Raw genomic sequence first — 15,007 nt, 5'->3', positions numbered from 1 at the left:
ACCTTTCTCTGCATAAGGGAGTATACCACATGTCCTGTACTGTACCTGTGCTTTTCATTTAAGTTGTCCTGGAAGTGTTGCCATATCAGATCAAAGAAGTCTTCTTCATTCTTTTCTTTTATAGCTACAAGGTATTCTGTTTGGAGGGAACATACTTTAGTCCTTTGCTGATGGGCTCTAGGGTTGTTGCCAGTCTTCTCGTAATCAAACAATACTACACCGGATAACCTTGAACATTTTACCCATGTGTGGTTGTCTCTGTGGGTTAGATTCCTAGAAGTAGGATTGCTGGATGAAAAGGTAAATACATTTGCAATTTTGGATGATACTGCCAGATTCTTATTAGAAGTTGTACCATTTTTCGCCCTTACCAGCAATGTCTTGCCAACAAGGTCTGTTGTCAAACTTTTGGATTTTTGTCAATTTTGAGAGATAAGAATGTGGTCTCTCAGTGTTGATTGAATTTGTATTGCTCTTATAAATAATATCTTTTCAAAAGCTTAAGAGCCATTTGTATTTTTCTGTGAATTGTGTATTTGTATTCTTGGCTGATTTTTTTCTACAGACATGTCTTTTTCTTGATTCTAGGAGCTTTTTACACTTTTTATGCTTAGGGATATTAGCCGTTTACTGGTGATGAGTTGCAATTTTTTTTTTTCAGTTTGTGTTTTTTTTTTTTTAAAAGATTTTACTATTTATTCAACAGAGATAGAGACAGCCAGCGAGAGAGGGAACACAAGCAGGGGGAGTGGGAGAGGAAGAAGCAGGCTCCTGGCAGAGGAGCCTGATGTGGGGCTCGATCCCATAACGCCGGGATCACGCCCTGAGCCAAAGGCAGACGCTTAACTGCTATGCCACCCAGGCGCCCCTCAGTTTGTGTTTTAAAAAAACTTTGATTATGTGTTTCTCCCTCTTACAAGTTTGTTGTTGCTATCAAGTAGTTGAAGTTTTCAAATTTTTCTTTTAAGCTATCTGGACTTCATCATTAGAAAGGTACTCCCCAGGGGCGCCTGGGTGGCACAGTCGTTAAGCATCTGCCTTCAGCTCAGGGCGTGATCCTGGCGTTCCAGGATCGAGCCCCACATCAAGCTCCTCTGCTGGAAGCCTGCTTCTTCCTCTCCCACTCCCCCTGCTTGTGTTCCCTCTCGCTGGCTGGCTGTCTCTGTCAAATTAAAAAAATAAAAAAGAAAGGTACTCCCCAGATGCCTACCCAGTTGTCCCAACATCAATGACTAAAAAGTCCATATTGAGCCTGCTGGTTGGAGATGACTTCTCTGTCATATACTAAATGCCTGTATGCATTTCTGGACTTTCTCTGCTGGTCCACTGGTATGCCTCTATCCATGAATTAATGCCACCAGTATTAATATTGTACCAATATTAAGTAGTACCAATATTAATTAGTACCAATGGTTGAGGCCTTTAGAGTATTTTAAAATCTGGTAGGGCTGATGCCCACCATGGCTCATTTTTTCCCCCACCCTGAGTTTTCTTGGTTCTTCTTGTCTGCTTAGTTTTATAGATGACTCTATAATTGGCTTGTCTAGTTCCTGTCCAAAAGCCTATTGATCTTTTTATTGGAATGGCATTGGATTTAGGAATCAGTGTGGGAAGAAAGATTATTACAATGTTGATTCTTCCTATTCAGGGGCTTCTTGCGCCTTTCCATTTTTCAAGACTTTTGTGTTCTTCAGGAGTGTTTTTAAGTTTTCCTCTTAAGTTTTACACATTTCCGGTAAACCTTATTCCTAGATATTTTATGTTTTTGTTACTATTATAAATGCGGTTTTCTTGTCCATTATATCTTTAAACTGAATTGTTCTGAGTTTCTTTTCTCTTAAATTTGCTTAGCCACATTATTTTTTATTTGCTTTAATCTCATTTTAATAGCCCAGGAGATTTCCTGAAAATTGCCAAATGCTTTTTACTGTATTTCTGCCTTGGAATGAAGTAGCTTGAAAATTACTTTAAAAAATCAAAGTACTGAAAATGAATTAGGGTTTCTAGTGTAAATGTTGGTAATGGTGGGATTTATCATAGGCCCTTGAAGACAAAGGAGGCTGAACCCAGAGTGTATTTTGACATTGGTTTTGTGGAGGCTGGCTGATCATGAACCAGAACTTGAAGCCCTGAAAGTTAACAGACTGATCACTTGTAGTAAGGATACACTGGATAACTATTTTTCCTCATCGTTGAATGGCAAGTGTTAAAAATCAGTGTTTGGCCAAGACCAAACCAAAATATCACCAGCTTAGAGTGAAACTCTGAGTTAAATAAAATTGCTATTTTATTCAGGAATACATAATTCATTGCAATTTTATTAAAAATGTCAGTAGGGGCACCTGGCTGGCTCAGTGGGTGGAGCATGCGATTCTCGATCTCAGGGTTCTGGGTTCGAGCCTCATGTTGGATGTGTAAAGATTGCTTAAAAAAATAAAATCTTTAAATATCAGTAGTCTTATTTTTTAACTGCTTTTAAAAAATTTTTTAAAGTAATCTCTACACACAGCGTGGGGCTCAAACTCACAACCATGAGATTAGAGTCATATGCTCTGCTGTCTGAGCCAACCAGGTGCCCCAGTAGTCATATTTTTGAAGTTTGACACTACAGAGCATAATTTCTCAGCACCGTCAGCTGCTAGATTGCGTGGATGTTTCTAAGGTCATGTGAGTGTGATACCAAGCGATAACTACAAATTAAATGCAACTCTAAGTGTTTGTTTTGTGATATTAAGAATGGTATTGCACCAGACAGTTCTACAGAGATTAGAATTATGTTATATTCAAATCCCTATTATTCTATCTTGTGCTGTTAAAGTTTTAGACATTTGTTGATGTCTAAATAACAGACACATTGTTTTTCTTAAGTTAGTGATTGTACTCTCAATTCATTAATTCATTCAAATATTCGCTGCCTGTTTACTTATTTCTTGACATACTCCTTTTTAAAAGCCAGGTTTCTTGGGGTATAATATATATACAATAAAATTCATTCCTCGTAAGTATACAGTTTGATGAGTTTTGACATACGTATACGCTTGTGTGACCACCACCACCGTCAAGATCTAGAATGTTTCTATCCCCCCGAAAAGTCCTCATGCCCTCCTCTTACTCTGGCCCTTGGTAACTACTGATCTGTGCTGTCACTACACTTTTGCCTTTTCTAGAACTTCATGTAAGTGCAATCCTATCTTAGGTAACCTTCCGTATCTAGCTTCTTTCAGTTAGCACGCTACTTCTGTGATTCATCCGTGTTGTCATGTATATCGATAATTTGTTCCTTTTGTATTGCTGAGCAGTATTCCTCCATGTGACTGTATCACAGTTTACTTACACATTCCCCATTCGTCGAACATTTGGGTTGTTTTCAGTTTGGGGTATTATAAATAAAGCTGCTGTGAACATTTGCCTACACATCTTTGTGTGGGCATGTGTTTTCATTTCTGTTGGATAAATACCCAAGAGAGATTTCTGGGTTGCATGGTAAGTGTATGTTTAATTTTATAAAAACCTGGCAACCTTTTTGCAAAGGGACTGAACATTTTTGCATTCCCAGCAGCAGTGCATAAATTTCCAATTGCTCTACATTCTTACCAACTTTTGTTATATAGAAATTTTTAATTTTAGCAATTCTAGTGTGAAGTAGTATTTTTATTGTTGTTTTAATTTGCATTTCCCTAATGACTAATGGTGTGTGGAGCATCTTTTCTTTCTTTTTTTAAAATTGTATTTTAGCGGTGCCTGGATGGCTCCGTCCGTTAAGCATCTGACTCTTGACTGCGGCTCAGGTCATGATCTCAGGGTTGTGAGGTCAAGCCCCATGTCGGGCTCCATGCCCAGTGGAGATGAAGCCCAGCACTTAAGATTCTCCCTCTCCCTCACCCCCTCCCTCTGCCCCACCCCTCCTCTCCCTCTCTGAAAAAGTAAAAATAAAAATAAAATTGTATCTTAAATTCCAGTGTAGTTAACATACAGTGTTATATTAGTTTCAGCTGTACAGTATAGTGATTCAACACTTCTGTACATGACTCAGTGCTCATTATGACAAGTGCCCTCCTTAATCCCCATCACCTATTTCACCCATCCCCCCACCAACCTCCACTGTGGAGCATCTTTTCTTATGCCTGTTTGCCATCTGTATACATTCTATAGTGCTCTGTTCATAGTTTTGGTCCATTTTTAATCTCTTTTTTTGTATTCTAATTGTGCTGTATTTTTTTATATTTTCTGGGTACAGATCCTTTATCAGATAAGTGGTTCACAATATTTTCTCCTTGTGGCTTGTCTTTTCATTTCCTTAACACTGTCTTTGGAAGAGTAGAAGTTTTAGATTTTGATAAAGTCCAGTTTCTCAGTTTTTTCCTTTATGGTTTGTACTTTTTGTGTCGATCTTAATATATTCTTAATAAGTTAACTTTTTTTTTTTTAAAGATTTTATTTATTTATTTGACAGAGACAGCCAGCGAGAGAGGGAACACAAGCAGGGGGAGGGGGAGAGGAAGAAAGCAGGCTCCTAGCGGAGGAGCCTGATGTGGGGCTCGATCCCATAACGCCGGGATCACGCCCTGAGCCGAAGGCAGACGCTTAACCGCTGTGCCACCCAGGCACCCCAATAAGTTAACTTTTTTGTTTATAAAATTAACAGCTTTCACAGTCATTTATCAGTACTTTCTTCTTAGAAAAATAAAGGATCTATTGTTCAAGAGACTGATAGACTTTCTACACATAAAATACGTAAGGCAATCTGCAGTCCAAGTTACAAATAGACTGAATAGTAAGCACCAATGGCATGCCTTGTTTATATTACTCATAGTGTTATGCTGGTCACATGTGATACCATCACGTGGCCATTGGTCATGAACAGTTAAGAAATACCAAACATGACATTGCAAGAGACATTCAATTACTTCTGAGGACCGAGGCTGATTTTTGTCTAAGTCAAACTTTGGGATATCCCTAATTGATATTGATTGCTTTTTTAATTGAAGTATAGTTGACACACAATGTTACATTCATTTCAGGCGTACAGCATAGTGATTGGACAAGTCTATATGTTATGCTGTGCTCCCCACAAGGGTAGCTCCCATCTGTCAGCATACACCGCTAGTATGATACCAGTGACTGTATTCCTTATGCTGTACCTTTCATCCCTGTGACTCATTCATTCCATGACTGGAAGCCTGTATCTCCTTCCCCACTTCACCTGTTTTGCCCTCCACCCCCCTTGGTTGTGTGTGTGTGTGTGTGTGTGTGTGTGTGTGTGTGTGTGTGTTTTGGTATTGTCTATTGATTACAGATTTCAATCTTCCCATAAAAGACCCAAGTGAACCCAATTATGATTTTCACAAAATTAAGCCATGTTGAGTATTCAAGCCTTCGTGACTGTTTACTGTACAGGGATACAGACCCTACTTACAAGGACTGCTATGGGAACGCTGTATGGAGGGGGTTATTAAGAAATGAGCTTTATGATCCTTCTGGGGCTGCTGCTTCCTCCTCTGGGAAGTGAGAGAGGGGTTTGGATGAGGCCTGTGGTCTTTAACATCTCTTGTGTGTCCTCACTGTCATTCAGATAATTGAGACTTTGAATATTGCATAACTTTCCTTCACTGTAGCAGAATAACTGTGACTCAGCTTTATTAGTTGCTTGAATGCAGTTAATGTTTGGCTGAGTTTTTCATATTTAAGAGCCTATGCTAGGGTGCCAGGTGCGGGAAGAAGAAATAAAGGAAAGGTTTCTGCCCCTAATGAGTTGATACACTGTGAGGATCACAAGTATGTATAATGCACCAAAATCCAGATCTGGCTGTGTGGCTGAGGTTAGAGCGTGTGGGGATCAACTGTAGGCCATAATACAGGAAAGGGATTCAGGGAACAGACTGTGGGCCTTAGTTGTCCTTTTGGAGCCCCGAGGCTCCATTTCATTAAGAACTGGGTTGCCATTTGTGAGTGGGGGCTTGGGTGGATTTCGGCCCTCCTGAGAATGACCTTGGTCTCCCATACTCTGTGCCTGTGAAGACAGTAGAGTTAAGGTAATCGGAGGGTGCTGGGTCTGCCTCGGTTGTTGTATGGAGCTGCACCTGGCTTGGGGAGCTATGAATGGGTGTGTGGACTTTTGGCCTGCATGAGGGTGGTCTACAGAATCGGTGGGAAAAGGGACTGTGGCTTCTCAGTATCAACAAGCTGTGTGGGTGAGGGGCTGGAAGAAGCTGCATACTTGGGGGGCTACTGTGCCCCCTGTGGAGATGGAGCTTCTGTCCCCGATGTATTTCCAGTCCTGTATCCTCCTCTAAAGGTGAGTACATGTTATAGTAACTGAAAACCTGTTTGGGTCCTGGGAGCCTTGTTGCTGGCTTGAACTCATCACAGGTTGGAAGGAAAGGGTAGCAGTACAAGTTGGGGAGATGCCTTTAGAGAGGTTGCATTGGGGAGAATGGGGACTGGAATCAGGGCTATAGCAACGAGAAGGTGAGAGGTGAACATCTGCATCCATGGAGAACATAGAGGCTCCTGCTAGCAGTTCTAGCAGATAGTCTAGGGCAGAAGGGAGACCAGAACTCCAGCTACAGCTCTGGGGAGAGGTCCAAATGGGGTCAGGGGCTCTTCCTAGTTGTGTAAACATTTTAATTTAATTTTTTAAAAAATTGAACAGTGCTTGATATGTGCCAAGTACTATTCCAGGTACTTTATAAATATTGCCTCATTTAATTGCTCATACCAACTCACTACTGGCTATAAAATGACAAGGCACAAAGAAGTGGAGTAGCTTAGTCAGTGGTGAGGCTGAGATTTGAACTCGGGCAGTCTGGCTCCAGGATCCCTGCTCTGAGCCCTTCCAATTCCTCTGGCTTCTGTCTGCATTCTTCCTTGTGGGAAACGAGTGGAATAGTTTCTTTTTAGAAATGTCATTGTTGGTCACTGAGTCAGAATGCTCATGCAGGCGACAGCCATGCAAGGGTCATGTCATTGGGCAGTGTCCGGGAGCACAGGTTCCTAACACCGTGTGTGGGTGAGGAGAGCACCTCCCCTTTGGCTTGTACTCCTCCCTGTCCCACTACCAGGGAAGCCCCGTGTTACAGTTGTAGGGCCCCACTTCACATCTGTTGACTGCCCCCTTTGCTATCGCGACAGCCCCATCCGCAAAATGCCTTGGATCAGAAGGTGCATTTCCCCCTCCTTTTGGATCTTTAGATCCTTGGGAGGGCTCGCAGCTGCGATGCCCCCGCAGTCTCCTGCTTTGCCCTTGCAGAGGGGAGAGGGGTAGTTTGCTTTGGGAGGAAACCCAGGCAAAGGCCTGAGCAATGAGTGTGCTCTTGGGGTTCACTCAGGGGTTCAGACATTACTTGGTCATAGTTTTTTGCTTTTTCTTGGAAGACATTCTCAATGTTAATACACGGGCTGTCCCACCCAGGCCCTTTATTCATAGCAAAGAAAGCAAATTGTTCCTTTTTGGAGATGAGCCTTATAATACATGAATTTTCACATTACCTCTTATGTGAAGTCCCCCAGTTATGTGTGGTCACGATTTATGTATTTTATTCTTCCTTCTTTTGCTGGGTGGGTAGATCAAAATAGCTTTCTCATCATGATTGTTTATTCTTTGCTACAAAGCAGCGATTCGGGTTCTAGGTCGACATTGTCAGCAGCCTGATGTCTTATCACAGTGCACCAGCTCACTCGCACTGCTGGCTGAGCAGAGACGGCTGACATACACTGATCGAGCTGTTGGTATTTTCACCGTCCTACTTTGTATTGAATGAAGCATCACAGGTCCCACTCTGTGACTGAAGCTGTGAGGATCGGTTGTTCCCATGCGGCGGCCTAAGATGACAGAGAATCTCCTGGAGGTTTCCCCCACCCGTCTGCTTTGAGCCCACGACAGAACTTGTGTGTGGCCCCTAGTGAATTCCAGCCCCGCTGTCACAGTGACCCGCAGGCACGAAGAAGGAGTAACGTTGTCACACAGGAAGTTTAGGAGCTCTCAGATCATCTGTCTCAGGTTGTGTTTCGTGGTTTCATTGGAATATGCGCCTGTGAAGACTGTGATCAGCTTCCTCTCTTATCTGGTTACTCTTTTTAATACTCCAGTTCTTTATGTGTAATGCCTAAATCAAGCAGCATAAATGGGGTTGATAAAACTCCTTTTTTTTTTTTCTTCACGGAATTTTAGTTTTTACACTTAATCTTAGAATAATTCGAGTAACTATGGTTTGGAGAGGAAACAGTTCTTGTGCATGAAAAACTCTGTTACCCTGCATTGTGCTCCATTTTTCTGGAAGTATCTATTAGCTAGATTAATAAGCATCATCACAGCAAGAAAGTGCTTCTTAAAAAGCCATAGATTACTGCTTTTATATTTACAAAAACCATAAACAGGCATTTCTCCCTTAATAGGAGGGTTTAAACAGATGTTTAAACATTAAGGCAATGACGATTCTAAAACATAATGAAAATCCAAGTTAAGGCTTTATGTTTAAGGTTTCAAAAACCCATGTTCATAGGCTACTTCTATGCAAGGGGAATATCTTTGCATTTTGGGGCAAAATGCTATTAAGGCTATCGTTGGCCCTGGTACCCAATTACCCCTCACCCCTCAAAAAAACAGAGGCAAATGTTTCTTAGAACACAGGATTGCCAAAATAGATTTTTAGGGGGTTCCCAGGTGGCTCAGTCAGTTAAGCGTCTGACTCTTGCTTTCAGCTCAGGTCATGATCTCTTGGGTTGTGGGATTGAGCCCCACATGGGGCTCCTTGCTCAGCAGGGAGTCTGCTTGAAAGACTGCTCCCCCCCCCCCGCTCGTGTTTGCTCTCTAAATAAATAAATAAATCTTTAAAAATAGATTTTTGGTTTATCAACCCTTAGACTAAAATGTAAACCCATGTTTAATCTAGTGTTTGGACAATTAAGAGTTCAAACCATGAAGTTATATGTTGACTGAGGATGTAGGAAGCAAAGTTGAAAAAAAAGTGCTTCTCACTGGTGAGTGTCACCAACCGCCTCCACTGACTGCACTTATCACAGTACATCAGCATCTCTTCCCCTCCCTACATTCGCTAGAACCTAAGGTCCATAAAGGCAAGCCCCTTGATTGCCTTGTGCATGATTGCTCAAATATTGGTTGCATGAGCGTCGCTCTAGTCTTCTGGGGGCTGGTGGTGGGGTGTGGAGAGGAGGGTCTTTTCTCTTACTCCTGGGCCTTCCCTTTGGAAGCCAAGCTGTGTTGTAATAATTACAGTCACTTGAAACTGTGTGGCATCTGAAGATGACTCTGCAGGAAATTGAATTTCGAAGCAAACTTAATTTATGTCTTAGAAGCTTAATGGGTGACTTTCAAAAAAAAGAGAGAATCATTTACTTCTAGCTTGGAAGCCAGAGAAACCAGAGGCTTGAGGGATGTGCCCTTTTCCCTCAGTCTCTTCTCTTGTGGCTCTGATTTCTATCCAGGACAACATGACATTTGCATCTTTGAAAAATCCACCGTTCTGCTGGCAGATGAGAGTGGTGAAGTGGAAACACGCCCTGTGTGTTCTCTGCTGTTCTGGAGAATTACCAGTAAAGTCTCATTCTGGCAATTCTCATGAAATGACTTAATTTTAGAACTGGAAAGAGCCTTATCTAATTGGAGCACTTGACTCTAAGCAGATTACTGTATTCAAATTCTATTAAGAATAAAAGCTGTTTCCTGGAATTTTGTAAGACCAACTCAAAGTTAAACTATGTCTTCAGATAGGATCACAAAAATCATAAATACGGTCAGAAAATCTATTTTTGGGAACCTTTCTTAATATCATTGTATGAATTTGGGTGAGAGGTGGTCATCTTGTAGGAATGGGGATTTGAAGTCCTTTGTTCAGGCCATTTGTTCTTAAGCTGGGATTTCCTTGTACCAGAAGAGCTCACCTCTACCATCTACTCGTATGATGCTTTTTACCACTGTTTTGAGAGATTTTGCTGTGGGAATTCAGGATATAGATGTGTCAGTCTAAGTATAGAGGTGGTTTTTGCTTTGACAGATCATCTCAGAGATCCCCAGGGTTTATTTGGATGATGCGCTCCGGTAGATGAGGTTCTCTTCTCTTTTCTTCTCGTGTCTTCGTTTCTCTTTTCTATTCTCTGCCGGTGCTGTGAGGGAACTCTTGGATGACAGTATCGCCAGGATGATAGTAAGGTGTGCGCAGGGAACACTGAAGCGTTGAAGGTGATGAGCGTTTATGTGTGAGGGGCAGATGGTGGTAGGAAGTGAAATTGGAGAGAGGGGCAGACGCCAGGTCTTTGTGGTCCTTGGACGCCATGTTTCCATGGGCAGTGACATCCCTGAAGACTTTTAAGCAGGGCCGTGGCCTGCTTTCTGACCTTATTTCTGTCAGTCAGAGAAATTAGTCAGGTGGCTGTTGGAGAATGGGTGATTAGGAAACCTGATAAGGTGCAGGGAGGATAGATAAGAAATTATTATGAAAAGCTCCGGCAGGAGACTTGAACCAGAGTAAAGATGGGTAAGTTGGATTGGGGTTGAGCAGGGAGAGCGCTCGGGAGGTTGGGTTGGCAGGACTGGGAAAGGAAAGGACCTGCCGCTCGGTGGTGCCAAGCTTTTGTGCTAGAATGAGGTAATCGTGCAAATGCTTGAACCGGAGCTGTTTTCTGAGGAAAATCTTGTTTGTGATTTTATTTTTTTTAAAGATTTTATTTATTTATTCGACAGAGAGAGACAGCCAGCAAGAGAGGGAACACAAGCAGGGGGAGTGGGAGAGGAAGAAGCAGGCTCATAGCAGAGGAGCCCGACGTGGGGCTCGATCCCATAACGCCGGGATCACGCCCTGAGCCGAAGGCAGATGCTTAACCGCTGTGCCACCCAGGCGCCCCTTGTTTGTGATTTTAGAGCCTCTCTTCAGCAGGCAAGAATATACGCATCAAGATTTTTCATTTTTTTTGGTAGCAAATAGCTTTATAACTGACACACCTGGAAACCGTAGCTTTGTAGAGCTTTGAAATGACCAGCTATTGAAGTCCTCAGTAATGACCGTAGTCACGTTAGTCATTCATCTTGCTCAGGTCAGAAGCCTAGCTGAAAGTACTGGTATTTGCAAAAGAATGTTCTTAGAGAATATATTACTTATTATTTCTTCAAAAAATAATTTTAGCCAAAACATCAGGAAATGACAGATTGGACCATGTAATATTGCCCTCCAATATGCCATCCATAGACTTGCCCGTATAGAACCAAACTGACATTACGCCTTTAGTTTTCTCTGAGAGCTACTTATTTGTGGAATGCCTTTGCATTTTGGAGGAAAATGTTCTTAAACCTATTGTTGACCTTCATGGCTCCCCTCTCCCCAGTTTCTACAAAAACCCTGAGACAGAATCTTCTTAGAGCACAGGACCAAAGAAATAATTTTGTGATTTACCAATACTTAGGCTAGAATAGGAAACTCGTCTTTATTCTTGTGCTTTCCATTTTGCTCTTGTCAGAAAAGTGCACAAAGCTTTAAGCTTATTTTCTGTGGTTTCCCTCAGATAATTTTTTGATTACGGCGTTTCTTCTGTCTTTTGTCTTACTGTGTTCATTGATGTCTTAGCTGGAGTTGTGTTTCTACTTTAATCAGTTGGAATAATATTTTAAGTGTGCTTTTAAGGAGAATGAAAATTTGGGATGACCCTACATCAGTAGGACGACTTTGATTTCCTTGAGCAGAAATTCTTAATGACATTAAAACACTTTATTACCCAAACATAATAGAAATTAACAAAAGAAATACTAAAGTGATTTTGTGGTGCCGTATGGAACTTATAGTCACTTGGCCCCTGGTATAATTCACATCGATAATATATGTGTCCATTTTATAGAACTTGGAGGAACATTTGAGTATTTTCCAGAATATTGACTGCAGTTACAACTTTGCGTTTTATTTTATACATAGCTCCTGTCTGCAGTGCTGAAGAATGTGATATTCCCTTTCCAATTATTTCATTATTTCTTTAGCAAATGCAATTAGATTATTCTGGTGAATTTGTTTTTGCATAGCTCATGTGATCAGCTGTCCAGGATGAGAACCAAGGCTTGAGTTTTTGTTTTGTTTCTGTCCTGGGCAGCCCTTATCCTTTTGATCAGGCTTCTGGCTATATCTGGAAGCCAACCGACTTTAGGACAAGGTGATTTTCCCCTTCCCAAAACATCAAGGAACTGGAATCAGAAATCCCCCCCCCCAAAAAGAGCGAGAGAGAGAGTGTGTGTGTGTGTTGTGAAAGAGAAAGGGAAACAAAAATTTTGAAAAACTAAATTATCAAAATAGCCTCAAATAGGATTTGAAAGTCACTTGGGAATTATTTGCTTGTGGGTATCAAGAGTCATCCCTTCCTATGTGGGTATAAATGATTTAGACCTCCAGTTTGCTGCTGCTGGATATTTTGATCCAGACGTTAGTGCTTTCACAATAGGCTTCGAGTCCTCCGAGCTTTATATTTCAAGTGTTTTTCAGGGTGAGTCAGTGGGGAGTTTGAGAGCAGATTTGGGCAAGGTAATTACTTCCTCCCCGCCATGCTTTCATAGCCCTGCCTCTACTGTAGCCCTCTTGCTCTGGGCCAGCGCTTTTTGTCTCACTGACCAGGAGCCTGCCTTAGTCATCGCAGGGCTCTCAGCTTCTAGTGGCTGGGTAACGCAAGCAACAAGGAGCCCTTTCTTGGATTATTTCCGCTGGTGATAAGCTTAGGTGCTCTAAAAACAAACCTCTTTACCAGACATTACAGGAAGGCAGAGTCCTCCAAGGTCACGCACATGTTGGCTTTACCATTAACCACCCCCCCATGGGTGGTGCACCCAGGTCCGTGCATATGCGGGCGGGCTAAGGAGTCAGGAGGCTGGCTCCGAGGCCCTGCTTAACACCGCAGTACCCAGGGGTACTTGAGCAGACCGCTGATGAGCTCTAGATTTCAACAGCTTGATTTACAGAATAACACTCAGACGTGCACTGCCTACCTCAGGGCTTTTGGGCAGAAAACAACAAATTAAGTAATGTATGTATCAAGACTTCTCAAGACTAAAAAATACACTCTATGTGACATTGAGTCATTCTTAACTAACCAAGGATGATGGCACCTTCACAAATTTTGATTCAATCCAGAACAAAACCTTCAATCACTGGACTTATATTTTGACATCAACGATCATAATATTAACAATATTGTGAACATTTCCAGGCATTAAATGCACTCGAACCATTATAGAGAAAAAGCTGTTCAGTTATAAATATATCAAACCAGTCAAGTTGGTTTGGTGTTGTCGTTGTTGTAATATCCTTATGTGGAAGAAGGGGCTCGGGGTGTTTCTGGAACCTCTTTTATAACGTACTAATGCAATTCATGAGGGGTTCCACTGTCATGACTAAAGGCCCCATTTCCTATGCTGTCATCTTTGGGGATTAGGATTTCAACATATGAATTTCGGGTAAGGGTACACAAACATTCAGACTATAGAAGTCAGTATTTTAAAATCTAATTTAGCAATCTTTTTTCAGCATGCTTTTTCCAATTGGCCATATATACTGGTCTCTCTCTTCCTCCTTGGAACCAGCTTTACCATTCCGCTCGTTTCCTAATTAAGCAGTAAATATGACATCTGCTCATTATTTTTATGAGAATCTTGTTTTTGACTCTTTGAAATTTATCCTTTGACAAAAATGAGAACCACAGATTAATGTGTACTCTGGTTAAACCCCAGTCATCCCCCAAATACCTTTAGTCCATGATGTACTTAGTATAATATTCAATTAAACTTTAGAAAATTAGACTGCTGTAGTGACAGTAATTTAAAGACATTGTTAGGGAATTTTTTTTCTTCACTTTTTGATGACAGGATTGATTAGAGGATGAGAAGAAAGTAGATAGTGGGAGGCATTTATAGTTATCTCTGCTGATAGGGCATTTTGCATGTGTTCAATGCCATCAAACATTTGATCCCATTGGTTCTTTATTGTCCACATTTATTTCAGAGCTTCTGGTGGTTTTTTTCCCCCCTTTGACGTGAGTGGATTCTGAGCCATGACTTTTATATTTTCACAGCTATTAACTCAACATTACAAGGCAAGTACTCTTATTAACACACCTGCTCCACAAGAGAAGAAGCTGAGGTATGGACCTTGGAAGCTTGTTTGGGGGTTCTAGCAGGGGAGCGCAGCTACTCATATACCCTTGACCGAAGAACGGTCCTCCTCTATCGGGGAAGGTTGTCCTCTTCGACTGCGCACGCAGCTTTGGGAGGGACGCACATGGAGCGGTGAGGGAGGAAGGGGACACCCGCCTAGACAGCCAGATCAGCCGAATCAACCCTGGCGATCAATGGGGTGACTGATGTCGCAGCCAGATCGCCCTCACATCCAGAAACTGAGGTATGAGAGGTAATTTGTCCACAGTCATCAAGCTAGTAACTGAGAAGCAGAGATTCAAACTGAGGCAGGAATTCACCTACTTAACTTCACTGAAGCAGAGCTGTCAATTCTGGCTTTGCAAATAGAGCTCATTTAATCTCGGCTGCCAGGAGGGAAAATTGAGGTCCAGGAGGGCTCAAGCAATTTGGCCAAGGTTCATTAGCTAATTAGCAGTGTGGTTGGGGCATTTAGGTGTTTTTGTATGTGTGGACTATGCTATTCCATGTGGGAATAGAATATAAAATCTATAGACCTAACTCTCAAGGACTTTACAGTCTAGTTAGGGATGTGGAATAATTTAAGAACTGGGCTAATCTGTGATAAAAATAAATATTGATTATTTTAATATGTAGGGTATTAGAGAAATGAGATATCAATGTGAACAAGGAACTTGGGTAGGCTTTAGAGAATTGAGGTTAATCCAAGTGAAAAGAAATTTCGTGGGGCGCCTGGGTGGCACAGCGGTTAAGCATCTGCCTTCGGCTCAGGGCGTGATCCCGGCGTTGTGGGATCGAGCCCCACATCAGGCTCTTCTGCTATGAGCCTGCTTTTCCTCTCCCACTCCCCCTGTGTGTTCCCTCTCTCAC

At 41.9% G+C, this 15,007-nt stretch overlaps 1 protein-coding gene across 4 annotated transcripts in view; it reads left to right on the top strand.

The window, feature by feature from the left end:
• The window catches only part of SLC9A7 (solute carrier family 9 member A7), a 124,114-nt gene that overhangs the window by 16,959 nt on the left and 92,148 nt on the right, over positions 1–15,007 (top strand). The window lies entirely within an intron of this gene.

Source organism: Ailuropoda melanoleuca, chromosome X, assembly GCF_002007445.2.
Source record: "Ailuropoda melanoleuca isolate Jingjing chromosome X, ASM200744v2, whole genome shotgun sequence".
Classification (NCBI taxonomy): domain Eukaryota; kingdom Metazoa; phylum Chordata; class Mammalia; order Carnivora; family Ursidae; genus Ailuropoda; species Ailuropoda melanoleuca.
Note: the sequence above shows the minus strand (reverse complement) of the source record. Positions and strands in the feature narration are given on the sequence as shown.